Consider the following 14,742-nt stretch of genomic DNA (forward strand, 5'->3'; position numbering starts at 1 on the left):
GTTTGATATAACGATATATATCGGATGACGATATAAAAACATCTATCGTTTCATTTTACACTATCGTTTGTTTCGTGGTGTCACAAGATAAACTGTTTACGGCAATATTTTTTTTATCGTTTTGATAATATATCCACACTACGGATGGACTGTTAGTCCAATAATCACACAACTGGTACGATAACTCCAACTTTAATCGTCCGCCTTCTCTCGTTCATACACACAAGAAAAGAAACTGCTCCTCCCCGAAACTCTACGTCCCCTTCCCGCCCGCGCGTAGCCATGCCCCCCTTCACTGGCGCAGTGGGACAGATACATCTTAACAATCTCCCCTTTTTCTTTTAAGGAAAGGAAAACAGATTAGAACAATTTCCTTTTTTTCTTTTTGAACAATATAACAGCTAAACATAATATAACACTCCAAACTAGTGTTTAAAAGAAACATTTTTATGAGTGTTAATTTTTATTTTTTGTCATTAGTCCTTTCAGCTTTCTAGCTGCCATTCCCCTTCTCTCAGGGCTCTTAGCAGTCCAAGTGCTGATGTTCCCACTTTTGTCAGGCAGTTAGCAAGCTGCTCTTTGGTAGATGTCCATATGATGTGCTGAATAGTCCCTGTGTGCATAAGTTCTTTGATGCTACTGATGTCGAGCTGAAGCCTCTTCTCAGTTACAGATTTTGTGGACTTGACAGCATCAAGAAGGGAATGGTTGTCTGTTACACAGACGATTGGCAAGATGTTGTGTGTACCATCACCAGTGGTGAGCTCAGAATCGAGTGCATCCAGAAAAACACTGTCGATCCCATCTGCAAGGGCCAAAGTCTCTCCTGCTAGTGTACTCCGTACCACCCTCCTGATCCGTTTTGACTGCCAACATATGGGCGAAAACTTTCCTCCTTCTCCCATCAACATGATAAAATGTCCACCTTGTGTGCCTCCGTCTGAGAGGTTGCCCATGGAGGAATCACTAAACACCACTAATTTGAGGGATTTGCTTTCACCCAAGAACTGAAACCTCAGGGTAACCTCCTCTGATTTAAGTTTTCTGATCAGTTTGTTTGTGCAGTGCATTGTCTGAATGGTAGCATGTTTTGTGCTTGATGCCAGGATGGAAATGTCACATATGATGTCGGGTCTGCCCAATCTTGGATTTTAACATGTCCATCTCTGTATCTGTTAAAGGAGCCTCCCGCTGTGGTGCCCTGGTGGCATCAATAGGAATAGGCTGTAGGTTTTTTATGTACGTATCTTGTTGTAGTTGTATTTCATTCTGAAGAGAGTGAACCTCCATCCCAATGTAGTTAAGCTGTTATGTTCTTCTTGTCCAACTTGAAAAGCAGCTTTCAGTTTGGGGATGACTAATGTGGAGAACATGTCTGAACCACCCCACATAAAGTCATCTACATGACATGCAAGTACTCCTGTCACTTTACAGAGATCATCTAGCCAGTAGAAGACAGCCGGATTAACTTTTGACACTGTGCCCCCCAGCTTCTGCATGGTTTCTTTCACCTTGTTGTACCAGAATAATGAAGCATCTGCCAGGCCATAAACACATTTATTCAACTTCCATATAGTTCCTTTGCCCTGTGCTTCTTCAGGTGGTCGAATGTACACGTGTTGGGTTAAATCTTTACCTTGCAGAAAAGCTGCTTTAATGTCCATGGAGTTCAGTTTCCATTGATTTTGACATATTACTGCTATGACCATCTTCAGGGACTCGGAGGAACATCTTGGTGAGTCTTTGGAAAGTTCTTGAGTGTTTATTTCTTCAAAACCTCTTGCAACCAGTCTGGCTTTGGGTACAATGCCCCCTGGTGTTTCCTTGAGTGTGCATATCCACCTTGTTGATATACATTTCTGACCTTTATCTTTCTCCACTTCAAACACATTGTTTCTTTTCCAGTTATCAAGTTCAGTTTGTTTGGCTTGTGAGAAGATGTCTTCCTTCACCACTAATATTTCATCTCTGTTTTTATCTGTGCATGACTTGGCATCTTCAGATAGTGTCACTTGAAGGTTGTTTACTTGCTCCACATTAATGGAACCCATGGATCCAGCAATTTCCTCTGGCTCACTGTATTCCACGTTGTACCACTTTCTGTTTTTTCCAGTGGCTTTTCCTGCTCGACTGATTATTTTTCCAGCATATGTTTGACCTGTTTCTTTGTCTGTGTATTTAATTATTTGTCCAACTTTAAGTTTTGATCCTTCTATATCTGTGGTTGAGTGAGACAGTGTGGGATCTCTTTCTCCAGGTTGTATTGGATCAGAGGACTCGCTGTTTTCTGCAGTACCGAGCGGTTCATTTTCTGTACTGCCAAGTGGTTCACCATTAGTTGGTGCCAACTCCCCATTTTCATTTTCAAAATCGTGTTCCTCACCAAGTACTGCTGCTGGGGTCTTTAAAAAATTTTCATCTGCTTTGCTCTGATTTTCCTCTTCGGTTTCTGCCATGTTCACCTGTGGTTCATCCACTTTTCTGAGCCTAGACTGGTGTACTCTGACATAGGTTCCTCCATGCCTGACAAATATTACTACACCATCTTGGCCAATGACCACCCCTGGACCTTTCCACTCATGACAGTCCGTCCTTTTGTAATAGACTTTGTCCCCCGTTTCATATTTGTCATCAATGGATCGGAGTTGTTTGCGAAGGGCTCTTCGTATCCTCTCAGAGCATTCAGCCTCTGTAAAAGCTCGTCTCATGGCATGCAACGTTGTAGTGTGCTGGGCTATCCATGTACTCATTTCAGTTTCCAGAGCTGGGGGTCTGTCAGTAAGGACTGAAGGCAGATTTGGATTTTGTCCAAAGACAAGTTGGTAGGGACTGTAGCCATGTACATTGTGCATACAGTTCTTTGCCATCAAAGCCCAGTCCAGAGTAGTTTTCCAGTCACACTCATTGTCTCTCTTTACCTTCAGTAACATTTCAGTAAGGATTCGATTGTGCCTTTCAAGCAAGCCATTGCTCCACGGACTGTACCCTGCAGTGGTTTTAACCTCAATGTTAAATTTCTCCGCCATGTCTCTTATTTCTTCATTATTAAATTCACCGCCATTATCACTGAATAGTCTGCGTGGTGGACCGTGGATGCTTATCCAGCAGTGGATAAAGTGCTTCACTATCTCCCTGGGTCTTTTTGTGGTGATACTTCCTGCACTGAATCTTGTGAAATGGTCAATGGCATGTAGATACCACAGTCCCGGCTCAAGCTCATGCAGGTCCACTGCAACAGTTTCATTGTATGTTGAAGCCATGGGTAAACCTACTGCAGGCTTATGTTTTGGTTTACCGTATCGGATGCATGTTTCACAGTTTTTTATAATATTCCTCAGGATTGTAGTGCTTTCATCATCACTATTGCCTGAGCAAGACAGAAGCTTTTGCAGTCTGTCAACTGATGCATGTCCAAATTGTTTGTGTAGTTTAAGAAGGACTGTCTCTTTATCCTTTGTTGTCATGTTTTCTGTCACAATGAGAATTTCATCTTCATCACTAGGTGTCTCACTTTTCTCTAGCTGGTTTTTATTAAGGTTGCTCTCATTTCTCAAGTTTACACAATAGTGTCCAGAAGACGTCAGTTCAAGTTTTACAGGTTGATCAAACATTGTTGCTTTGTCTTGAGCAATATCCAAGACTGCACTTGCTCTCTTTAATGAAGTCTTGCTTAAAAGCATCGGTATATCTGCTGGAACAACTTCTGTTTCTATCTTGCATCTAGTTTGTCCTATTTTTGCTGGAATTGTCACTTTCCTTGTGGATTGCACAATTTTTCCATCACCAAAGTGGAACGGCCTTGTGCTCTCTTCATCTTTTATTTTTTGCAACTCTTTCTGACATAACTCACTTACATAATCTGCGAGCCATTTTTCTCCACACACAGTTCTTGTACAAGCAGTGTCAATTACGGCAGACCCCAAAGCTTCCATCATGAAGATTTGTGTATCAGAGGGTGATTCGTTTGAAAACAAAGTAATATTACATTCTTCAACATCACTCTTTGATCCCTCAGCTTTTGCTAACTTCACATGTTCTGTTTTGTTAGGGCAGTCTTTTACCCAGTGATAAGTGCTTTGGCATACTGCACATCTTGTTCTCCTCCCATACTTGTCAAGCGGATTAGTCCCTGCAGCTATTCTTTGGGGTTGCTTTGAGTTTGAACTACGCTTGCCTGTGTACTTTGTGAAGTAAGCGGAATCGCCCTCTTGTGGCGAAGAGACGTTATCGCCGAAAATCCTTTTCAAGGCTGATTTCATGTTATCAAAAGAGATGGTGGAACAAGCGGTAAGTGCTAGCTGTTTGTCTTTAGTATTTAGCCCCGCGGTGTCTAGCAGCTTAAATGCTAACACTGCATCTGGTAATTCCATTTTGAACTTACGTATCTTGTTGTACCGTCGTTCAAATTCGATAATGTAATCCACCATCGACGTGCCACTTTGTCTGTTGATCCGATCAAATTCCGTGTAAGCTTCGTACTGTCGATCTTTTTCTTCTTTTAAAAACACGGAGTCCAGTTTGGTTAGAAGAACATCCATACCCGTATCCGTGTTGAGGTCGTGGGCTGCGATTTCCAGTGCGCTTTCCCTCGCTCTTCCCGATAGCGACAAAGTAATCGCTAGAGCCTGCCTTTTTTTGTCCAAGTCTATAACGAGTCTCCAGATTTCAATTTCATTTTTCCAACTTTCATAAGACGTCTTCTCATCGAACGATGATGGCACTTTGTAATTCCCAGCAGCAGCCATCCTCTGCTACCAATGTTAGTCCAATAATCACACAACTGGTACGATAACTCCAACTTTAATCGTCCGCCTTCTCTCGTTCATACACACAAGAAAAGAAACTGCTCCTCCCCGAAACTCGACGTCCCCTTCCCGCCCGCGCGTAGCCATGCCCCCCTTCACTGGACACTTGCGCAGTGGGACAGATACATCTTAACAGGACAAGCGCCTGTTTTTATGCGTTGTCGTTAGCAACAACGACGGAAAAACCATCGCGTGTCCGCTTGTTTATTTTCCACATAAACCTTTCACAATAAAGCTCAAGATTAGGGATGGGTACCGGTATCCGGGGCCATGATGGCACCGGTTCTGACATAAACGGTAGTAACCAGACCGAAAAGCAGCCCAAATTTCGGTGCTTTTTTTTCCTGAGATGTGATACACTTTAGACTCTAGCCAATCATTTTACGTTTCCGAGGATAGTAGGCGGGCCCAGGTACATACATTCTTTTAGAGCAGAGCTACAGATTAAAAATGCCCAAGGCGAAGCGGTCAAAAGTCTGGCTGTACTTCACAGCAAAAGATGCAAACCCAGCAGCCTGCAACAAGTGCTTTAAGCTGATACTGTGCAAAGGAGGTAACTCCTCAAATCCGATGAAACACCTGGCGACACATAGCGTTTTTTTAAAAGCCGAGAAATGCGCCGTGTTTGATAGCTTGCTGCGAGACCTCACACCGTGCACATCTACTGCGGGTGGGTTGCCTGTTATCGGACCCGGAGTTAGCAACATCCCCCAAAAACCCGAAGAGGAGAGTCCTGGCCCCTAGCCCTGTTAGTGTAGCAGAAATGATGACGGATGATGATGGCAGCAGCAGCTGTTCTTCTCTGCGTGAGTAGCTTCATGTTGTTCGTGTGTAATTTACGTTGAGTACGCTAACCACATTATTACATTAATGGTGAACTAGCAAACACCGTTGTAGTTACATGCGGCTGTCTTCTTGTTTGATGGCAGATACTCCCTTCACCCTGGCCAAAAAGGCTAAAATGACCAATGAAAAAGTGGAAAACAGTTAAACATGAGAGGTTTTTGGACAAAGTTTGTGTTTTTTCCATTGATTAAGCACTGCTTCCAGCCAAGAGTGAGACCATATATGCCCTATAGCTGCAGAAAAGGCTAACATTGTTATCTTTTTACAAAAAAACAGCTGAACATGAGAGGTTTTTGGACCAATTTTGTGTTCTCCATTCTTTAAGCACCGGTTCGAGCACCGTTTAAGCACCGGCACCGTTTCAAAAGTACCGGTTTGGTACTGGTATCGGATAAAACCTAAACGATACCCATCCCTACTCAAGATCCGGTTGAGACTTTTCAAAATAAACTGAATCACGTGAAAGAGTATGCAGAGTATTCACGGATGAGAAGCAAAAAAGAGCTGCCAGGTGCTAAAAAATAAACCTTAGACTCAAACGTTAGAACAGGCTTTTCCCCGCAGCACGCCGTGTAATAAATACTCACGAAGAAAATGGCGGCCGTTACAACTTATGTCTAAAAATGTATCGTTTCATGCATTGATTAAAACACTAGACTCCAGGTACACGACGCCCAGCTGGAAACACTTCAAGCAAGTCGAGCTGCCCGAGATTCACAGAATTTACAGAAAATGTTAAATTTTTGTGATTTATATCGTTATCGGACGATAAATGTCTTATATCGGGATATGAGATTTTGGTCGTATCGCACAGCCCTATTGCTGTTTCAGAAAGTGATTTGGGTGCTGGTGTCTTTAATGACCATATATATACCATATAATATATATGCCATAGGATACCTGCAAAATTTGCCTGCTCATGTTGGAGACTCACCTGTTTGACTTCTTTTTTTGTATGTGCCAAGCAACTGGGTTACAACAACACCCAATCTATATAATCTAAGCAGAGGTGCATCTATCCAAATCGTTACAGGCTTTCTGTGGGATACCCATTTTTGTTCAGTTCAGCAAATCCTGTATTTTCCAGTTCTGCATTTCATAGCATTACCAGGCCACTTTCCCTGTAAGAATCCATTATCTCTCTTCACTCCCAGCCAGTTGTCCGTCAGAGGAGCACAGGTGCCATCTCTTACACTTTGTTCAAAGCCAGATAGTTGGACACAAAAGAAACCTTTGATAATATCCATAAATAATCTCCCTGTCCTAATAAGCACACACAATAATTTTTCTTTTACTTTTTACACATGAACACAAACCTGACAGCGCAAAGCAAAGATGAAAACCAGCCCAAAGTGACTTTAAAGTGATTGCCACAGTGATTCTACGGTCAAAACCTGTACAGGTAGACACAGAGACTGCAGCCTGACTGCTCATAACTGTCTTTCCTTAGGGATTATTAAGATATTCTGATTGGTTGTTACCTGTTTAGGATCAGGGTTTGGCTGGTTAATTGGAGTCAGCATGCACTCAGCTGTATTATCACTCTTCTTGGTTTGCTCTTTATGTTAGCATGTTGTCTGTGCTGTTGGTTTGATTTTGTGTTGTCTGTCTGCCTAACATGCAGATTACCGAAGATCCTTTCTTAAGTAACAATTAACAACATAATTGTAACAGTAATGTAATTAGCAAATTTAATATAGGATTCAGTTAGATAACTGCATTACTAAAAATGTAATGAGATTACAGTAACAGTTTGTAACACATTCCTTGTGACACTGCTTAATACATCTATCACTTGCGCTCAGGACATCTTTAACATGGGTTTTCAGGGGACACAGACACAAACAAAAACAAATGACACAAAAATAGGTCTGTTTTTTACAGATACAAAGCAACATTAACATCTGCATTCACTTCTACTTCATGAGCAATACACATATTATTAAGGGTATATTTATTTTTTATTTATTTATTTATTTTTTTAGAAAGAGGGGCAATACATATTAATGAACATTTTAATAAATGTAAATATGCCAGATTATAGCCTTGGGCTAATTTCCATCTGCAGACCCTCTGGCAGGTTGGTGTTAAACACAAGTTAGTAAAAACATACAGAGACACTATTTACAGGTCATGTAACAGAGACAAAAACAGTCATCACATTATACTAGAACAAACAAATGACAAGAAGAGTGGACACAGAGGACAGTATAGATAACAATAACGGAAACACATCAATTATATTGCACAAACCCCAGTATTGCATATGCCCTGACTGTCGTGATATTGCGTTCACCCATTGCACTAACAGTTGTTTCCCTTTTTGTAATACACTAACTGTTTTTCCCGTCCAATATAAAGCATGATTATTAAACATGATCACATGTTTGTGTGTCCCTCAGCCGCCCTTTTAAGTGACTCTTAAAGATGGGTAGACTTGTACTTTCCCTCACTGACAGTGGAAGACTATTCCAGAAGCTCACTCCCTGGTATGACAGAGCATTCTGTGAAAAGGTGGTCCGCCTGAATGTCAGTTCACAATCACCTTATGAAATTATGAACTTCATTACCTTTTGTGAAACTAATTCTGTCAGAAAACAGTGGAACATTTAGGTCAACAATTTAATTCTGAAATCCTAATCTTTGAAAAGCAACACTGTCAAATCATTGAAAAGATTTAATTGTGCATGCCAGTATAAACGTGACTTAGGCGTCTGGACTGTCTGGTTATAGTAACATGGGTTTCTTTTAGCTTGCAGCTCTTCCACAGAAGAACAAAAAACACCCCTGAAGACTCAGATTTCTGATGGTTGGTGCAACCTTACACACCAAGTTCCTCTAACCATCAGATTTCAAACAATTAAAACACAGTAATTTATTGTTTTGTATGTATCATTATGATAGATCATCCTCAGTTATCACAATGCTCATACCTCAAAGTAAACTGTGATATATATCTCCGACTAGAGTTACTACTAAATAAAGGATCGCCCCAAAACGATCAAATATATAAAGACACTCTCCAGAAGAAGAAGTTAAAAAGCTTTTATTTATTGTACAAGCAATATCTGCACAGGAATTACAAATTCTGCAGACATATTACCTTCTTACTGAACCCGAATAACTCTCACACAGACGTGTCTGCTGCTTATCTCTGTTCAAACATGATGTTTCATCTTCTCTTTAAATCACATTAGTCATCTTTCTGGCATCAGTTTGACCACTGAAGAACATACATGCTTTATCTTACATGAAAAAGCCTGTATTAAACCTGTGTCATTGTACCACGAAGACAATGATTGCAACACTGTGCTTGCAAAATAGAAGAAATAAGACAACCAGCAAATACATAAAAGATGGTAAAATTGATCCCTGTTTAGTTTCTTGTCTGCTAGCAGTGTTGGGGAGTAACAGAATACATGTACGAGCGTTACGTATTTAAAATACAAAATATGAGTAACTGTATTCTGTTACAGTTACCGTTTAAAAAGGTGGTATTCAGAATACAGTTACTTTGTTGAAATAAAGGGATTACATGGCAGCCTTTTCCTGTTTCATATGTTAGGCTTTGCTCTCTCTATTTTTGTTAAAATGTTAAAATAATTTAATATGAAGGCAATAGGCAAAGTGTTACAGGCCTAACCCTAAAGAATGTAGCCTCAGCTTTTCAACGCCTCTCTCTGTCTCTCATTAGCAAAGTTGACCCAGACAACAAAGTAAAGCTAGTTTTCGGCTACGAGCCCGACATGGAACCTGGAGTATTAGCCAGAGGTCCCTTTACTACGGTTCGGAGCCGCAGACCTGTTTTATATACGTGCGGAATTGTTTTCTATATGAGATTTCTGCAAAAAGTGCAGCCTTACCTAATGTCCACCCTACTGTTACTCATTTTAATTAAGATTTAAAAATCTAGTTGGTATTGGTATGGCGAGTAACTTTCAGTAATACATCACACAGCAATAGTACATTCATGTAGTTGTAAAAAGCATGATATACTTAGTAATCCGAAGCATTCAGAATACGTTACTCTCATTGAATAACGTAATGGAATATGTTACAAAATACATTTTGGGGCATGTATTCTGTAATCTGTAGTGAAATACTTTTTACAAGTGACCTTCCCAACACTGTCTGTGGGATACCCTTAAACCTCTGCCTTCTTAATACCATGTGAAAGGGTTTTCTCCAGAGATGGAGATGTTATTACCAAAAGGAGAAGCCAGCTGAGTCCAAGCACAGTGGAAAAAATATTATTTTTAATTAAACTTTATTTTTATAGCACCAAATCACAAAAGTGCTTTATATTGTAAGATAAAACCCTACAATAATACAAGGACCAACAGAAGACCCCAACAATTATATGAACCCCTATGAGCAAGTAGGGTGACACACAAGTAGGTAGGGATTGTATTCTCAGTATCACTTATCAATACAATTCTCTTATTGATTCTTATTGGGTTCTTATTGGCTCCACTTTGAGCTCTTCCACAATCTCTAAGCAGCATATCGAAGGCATTACATTCATGCAGTGCCTTCGATATGCCGCTGGGTCAAATGTTTGTGCATGTTGGAGGCATCGCCCCTTCTTGTAGAAATTAGTGCTGGGGTTGTTAGTCAAAAAAGTAATGCATTACACATATTACAAAGAACACTGTTCTTTTAAGTATTGTACTGCATTATTTACTCATTACTTCAACTGATTACATTACTTTTGTGTTACTCACTAAAATAGCTAAAACACATTGTCACATAATAACCAGTTAACAGTATAAACCATAGGAAACAGTCCCACACACCAACACAAATCCCGATCCTAATGAGGACACACGTATGAACTTTCTCTTAGTATTTAGGTATGAACACAAAGCGAAAATGAAAGCCAGCCTTTAAAGCGATCACCACAGTGATTCTACTTTAGAAACACGAACAGGTAGAAATGGAGGCTTCAAGCCTGATTGTTCAACCTGATTGTTTGGCCTGCAAATATGCAAGAAAACTTTTACGTGATGCTGTGGTCATGTGGCATTAAGTTTCTGAAACACAAACAGAGAAGTGGTACATTTTCTTAGAACTGGTGCACTGGTGATGCAGGTGATGATTTAAATGATTATATAAGGCGGTGCTGCTGAAATGTATAAAAATCAAAGTGGCAAGAACCAAGTGTTCTTTGTTCCAGTTTGACTGACTTGAACGTAACAGCGTGTCTCAGCTACACTCTGCTCATCTCGAGTCTTTGCTCCTCATTTGGTAAGAATGTTTTGTTTGTATAACAAAAGTATGTACAATAAAAATATTTAATACTCAACAGGCTCATGTTCTACACCTCCAAGGAAGTATAACAACCCTCGCTCCTGCCTCACTTTATCTACTTTTACAATCCAGACATGGGCTTAAAAACATGCTGACATTATCTGGGTTCTGTGAGCACACAGATCCTGCATAAGCTACATGGATGTACAGTCAGAGACCAGTCTGTGTGTTTGATAATCTTCAGTTTTCATTCAAACCATCAGATGTTGCCTATTCAATCATGTAATTGATTTATTGTAATCTTTCACCAGCTTCAGAGCATTTCACCTGCTGTTCCAGACGACCGACTTGTGCCTGAACCGCTCCAGGTTAACCAACCAACCAACCAACCAACCAACCACTCATCAGTGAAATAAAAATAAGGTAAGTGTCCTGATTTGGTTTCATAAATTACTCTTTTAACAGATACATTTAGCAAGAATGCTGTGCTGGATGTCTTTTAGTGCAGGAAAGGTGATGAGTTTCTTGAGTTCAGTTTTATTCCTTTTAGATGTGCAGTACATCATTGTTATTACAGACCAAGCCAAACTATATGAGAGGAAAGCTCTCTGGTGTTAACGTTTAAGATGATTTCATGTCATCATGAGTTGATGATTAGTTTTAGGCTGGCAATCAGTGTGTGAAAAGACAAAATCACAAATCTAATGAGTGTCACTATAAGACATTTAGATTCAACAGCAATTTGTGGTTGTATTAAGAAATAATTAAAATGATTAAACAATGAGGCCAACTAATTCAATTCAATTCAATTTTAATTATATAGCGCCAAATCACAACAAAAGTCGGCTCAAGGCACTTTATATTGTACAGTAGATCGCACAATAATTGATACAGAGAAAAACCCAAAAATCATATGACCCCCTATGAGCAAGCACTTTGGCGACAGTGGGAAGGAAAAACTCCCTTTTAACAGGAAGAAACCTCCGGCAGAACCAGGCTCAGGGAGGGGCGGGGCCATCTGCTGCGACCAGTTGGGGTGAAAGAAGGAAGACAGGATAAAGACATGATGTGGAAGAGAGACAGAGATTAATAACAGATATGATTCGATGCAGAGGTCTATTAACACATAGTGATTGAGAAAGGTGACTGGAAACTAACAAAGTTGGATGTACATCAGTGTAATTACACACAAGGCAAGCAGAAACCACTAAAATTAATAAATTAATAGTGAAATAAACTGCACTTTTAAAAATGTGTTAATGTCATATTTTTACATTTATGTAAGCTGTATCACAATTTTTTAAGCTTCCTACTGTGGTTTTAAGATACTAGCTCACAAATACATTTTTGGTAATGGTGACCAACGACACTAAACTACCTTTAGTTGAGCAAATTCAATGTTACATAAAACTATGCTAACATTTACACTGATTATCACTGTACTAGCTGATTAGCTTGTTTTGTCCCAGCTCTTTTAATTTAGTTATCAAACTGTTCACAAAAAACGCCCCAACGAAATCAGTCTCTTCTTTCTGAAACTACATTATTTGTGCATTTTAATAAGAACACTATTTTCCCTTTTCTTCACCAGAGGATCATGAAGAGTCAATTTGTCTGTTTGCTGCTGGGCCTGCTTTCTGCTGTGGAGCTCTGTGCAAGCCTGGACTTCTATCTAGAACATGTCATTGGAAACATGCAGCCAGACCAATGTAGTACGGTGATAAGGGAGAGAGGAATCAATCATAACACTCCATGCAAAGATCCAATCACATTTATTTTGGCCAATGAAGGCCGGGTCAATGACATCTGTTCACGTGGTAATGGAAATGGAAAACAACAAGGTGAACCATTTAAAATTGTTGAATGCAGACATGATGGTCGCAGTAAAAGTCCTAATTGTATATATGCAGGTCAACGCTATGATCGCAGGATTGTTGTTTTAAAGTGTAACAATAGAGAGCCAGTCGACTTGGATAGTACAGTGCAAATTGGCTAAATTGTTTTGAATTGTTGCTTTTTGCTTCCTTTGAAGTTGACAGCCATCCTGGCTACAATCTCATGTTATTGCTTATCATGATTTTTCTTCAGCTTGCTTTAAAAAAAACAATGAATAGTGAAAATGCAATAAAGCATTTTTTCTGCACTCAGTTATCTTACATGGATTTGCTGAACTCAACTTGACTTCTTTCTGCTGAATTGATAAAATAAACTTACGAACCAGCTTTCTGCCTCAGAGAATTTCTGTCACTTAAAATTTTACAAATTGTATTTTTCTACATAGATTCAAAGTGAAGCTGTCTCACATTTAGTTCAGTAACATTAAATAATGAAAAAACTGAAAATGTTTTTAATAATGAATGAATTTCCATGGATTTTTCGAGGTTGATGTTTCCTCTACCAAATATAACAGCATGTAAGAGTTTCACTTTAAACCTCTACACTCCTACATGTCAGGGAGAATAACTCTGAAAATGAAATATAATCTGTTTTTAGAGTCACTACTTAGTGGGCAGAGGACAGTTATCACTTTGCTGGATGCTCAAAAGTTACATGTTCTTTATTTGTTGCATGTATCTAAACTGAACTGCAGTCTTTCAGTTATTGATATTATTACCCATATTAGACTCTTTCAGTCCACCTGAATCACACAAAACAACATGTTACAAGCTGTTTTGCTGCTTCCAGTGTCTCAGATTGTATGCAAACAAGTGGCTGGCTCAGTAAATGTTAATTTAGCGCATGTTATATCTCGCTGTTCAGACATAATGTTGTATTTATTTTTTTCTTTATTCAAATAAGAGCAGTTATTGTTCGTTTTAATCAAATTCTGAATGAGCCGCAAAGTAGTTTCTCCTCAAAGCACCGTTCCTGTTAACTTTTGCACCACTTATTGAAGCAAGATAATGTTCCCATCAAGATAATGGGAACATTGTTACAGCAGAATAAATGTATGTTTAATCAAAAATAATGACAAAAATGGTGTTTACTAAGTGAGAGGATTTACTCAAACAACATGTACATGACTTACACTTAACTGTATGAAATATATGTGGATTTGCAAAGAGAACTGCGGCAAGACCCGGTGCTACCATAACCTGGATCTAAGCCATCAGCAGGACTTTGCTCACACAAACACACTCCACAACTTTCTGACTTATATGCATCTTCTGGATACTCACAATATTACTGACATATGCCAAACACTGAAAACCTACCTAGATGGGAGAAGTAATCACAAGAGTGGTGAATTGGTGTTTGTTTTTTGTTTTTTTTAGCTATAACTCTTTCTTTTAACATGATGAGATTTTACTGCTTTGAAATTTCATATATCTCCTAACTTTTGATCTTTGTAACTCAATCACAGAATTTGAATTTTACAACATGCAAATAGTTTCTTGTTATTTTAACCTGTCCCACTCAAACAGGACTTAAGGACATTTCATGTGTTTACACAGTTTGTTGTGTGATTGCATCTTCTTGCTTCTTCTTGCTCCTAGCCTTTTTCTCTGAGTCAGAGAGACTCAGGTCCATGGTGTCATGTAAAACTACTTTGAAATTCTGACCATTTGATAATAAATTATGAAAACGTATAATTTGAGCATATTTGTCTTCTCTCATAAAACCCCCAGCAGCCCAGGGTTTATGAAGTTACTAGCTAGCCAATATTTGTGTGCATGCTGCTGCCTCTCGTCTCATGTTAATTAAAAAAGTAACCCCACAGCTTTAATAACTTTATCTAAAAATCTCTCAGTGAAATTTAATGTTGCAGGCTTGGAAACATTTTGGGGTAGTCGATGTTAAATAGAGACAGTGCCACATTTTTTTATCTAGTCATTGTGAT

General features: G+C 39.3%; 1 protein-coding gene across 9 annotated transcripts in view; it reads left to right on the forward strand.

Annotated features, from left to right (window-relative positions):
* The window catches only part of LOC120436074 (ribonuclease-like 3), a 169,999-nt gene that overhangs the window by 22,403 nt on the left and 132,854 nt on the right, over window positions 1-14,742 (forward strand). For 3 of the 9 annotated variants that reach the window (XR_005610103.1, XR_005610109.1, XR_005610108.1), the window contains 2 exons: window positions 11,213-11,324; window positions 12,493-13,123. The exons of 5 other annotated variants lie outside the window; for them this stretch is intronic. The gene's annotated coding sequence lies outside the window, so the exon portion shown is untranslated. Of the gene's footprint in view, window positions 1-10,770; window positions 10,899-11,212; window positions 11,325-12,492; window positions 13,124-14,742 lie in introns of those variants that run through there. One more of the 9 variants, XR_005610104.1, reaches the window with a different exon arrangement.

Source organism: Oreochromis aureus, linkage group 23 (genome assembly GCF_013358895.1).
Source record: "Oreochromis aureus strain Israel breed Guangdong linkage group 23, ZZ_aureus, whole genome shotgun sequence".
Classification (NCBI taxonomy): domain Eukaryota; kingdom Metazoa; phylum Chordata; class Actinopteri; order Cichliformes; family Cichlidae; genus Oreochromis; species Oreochromis aureus.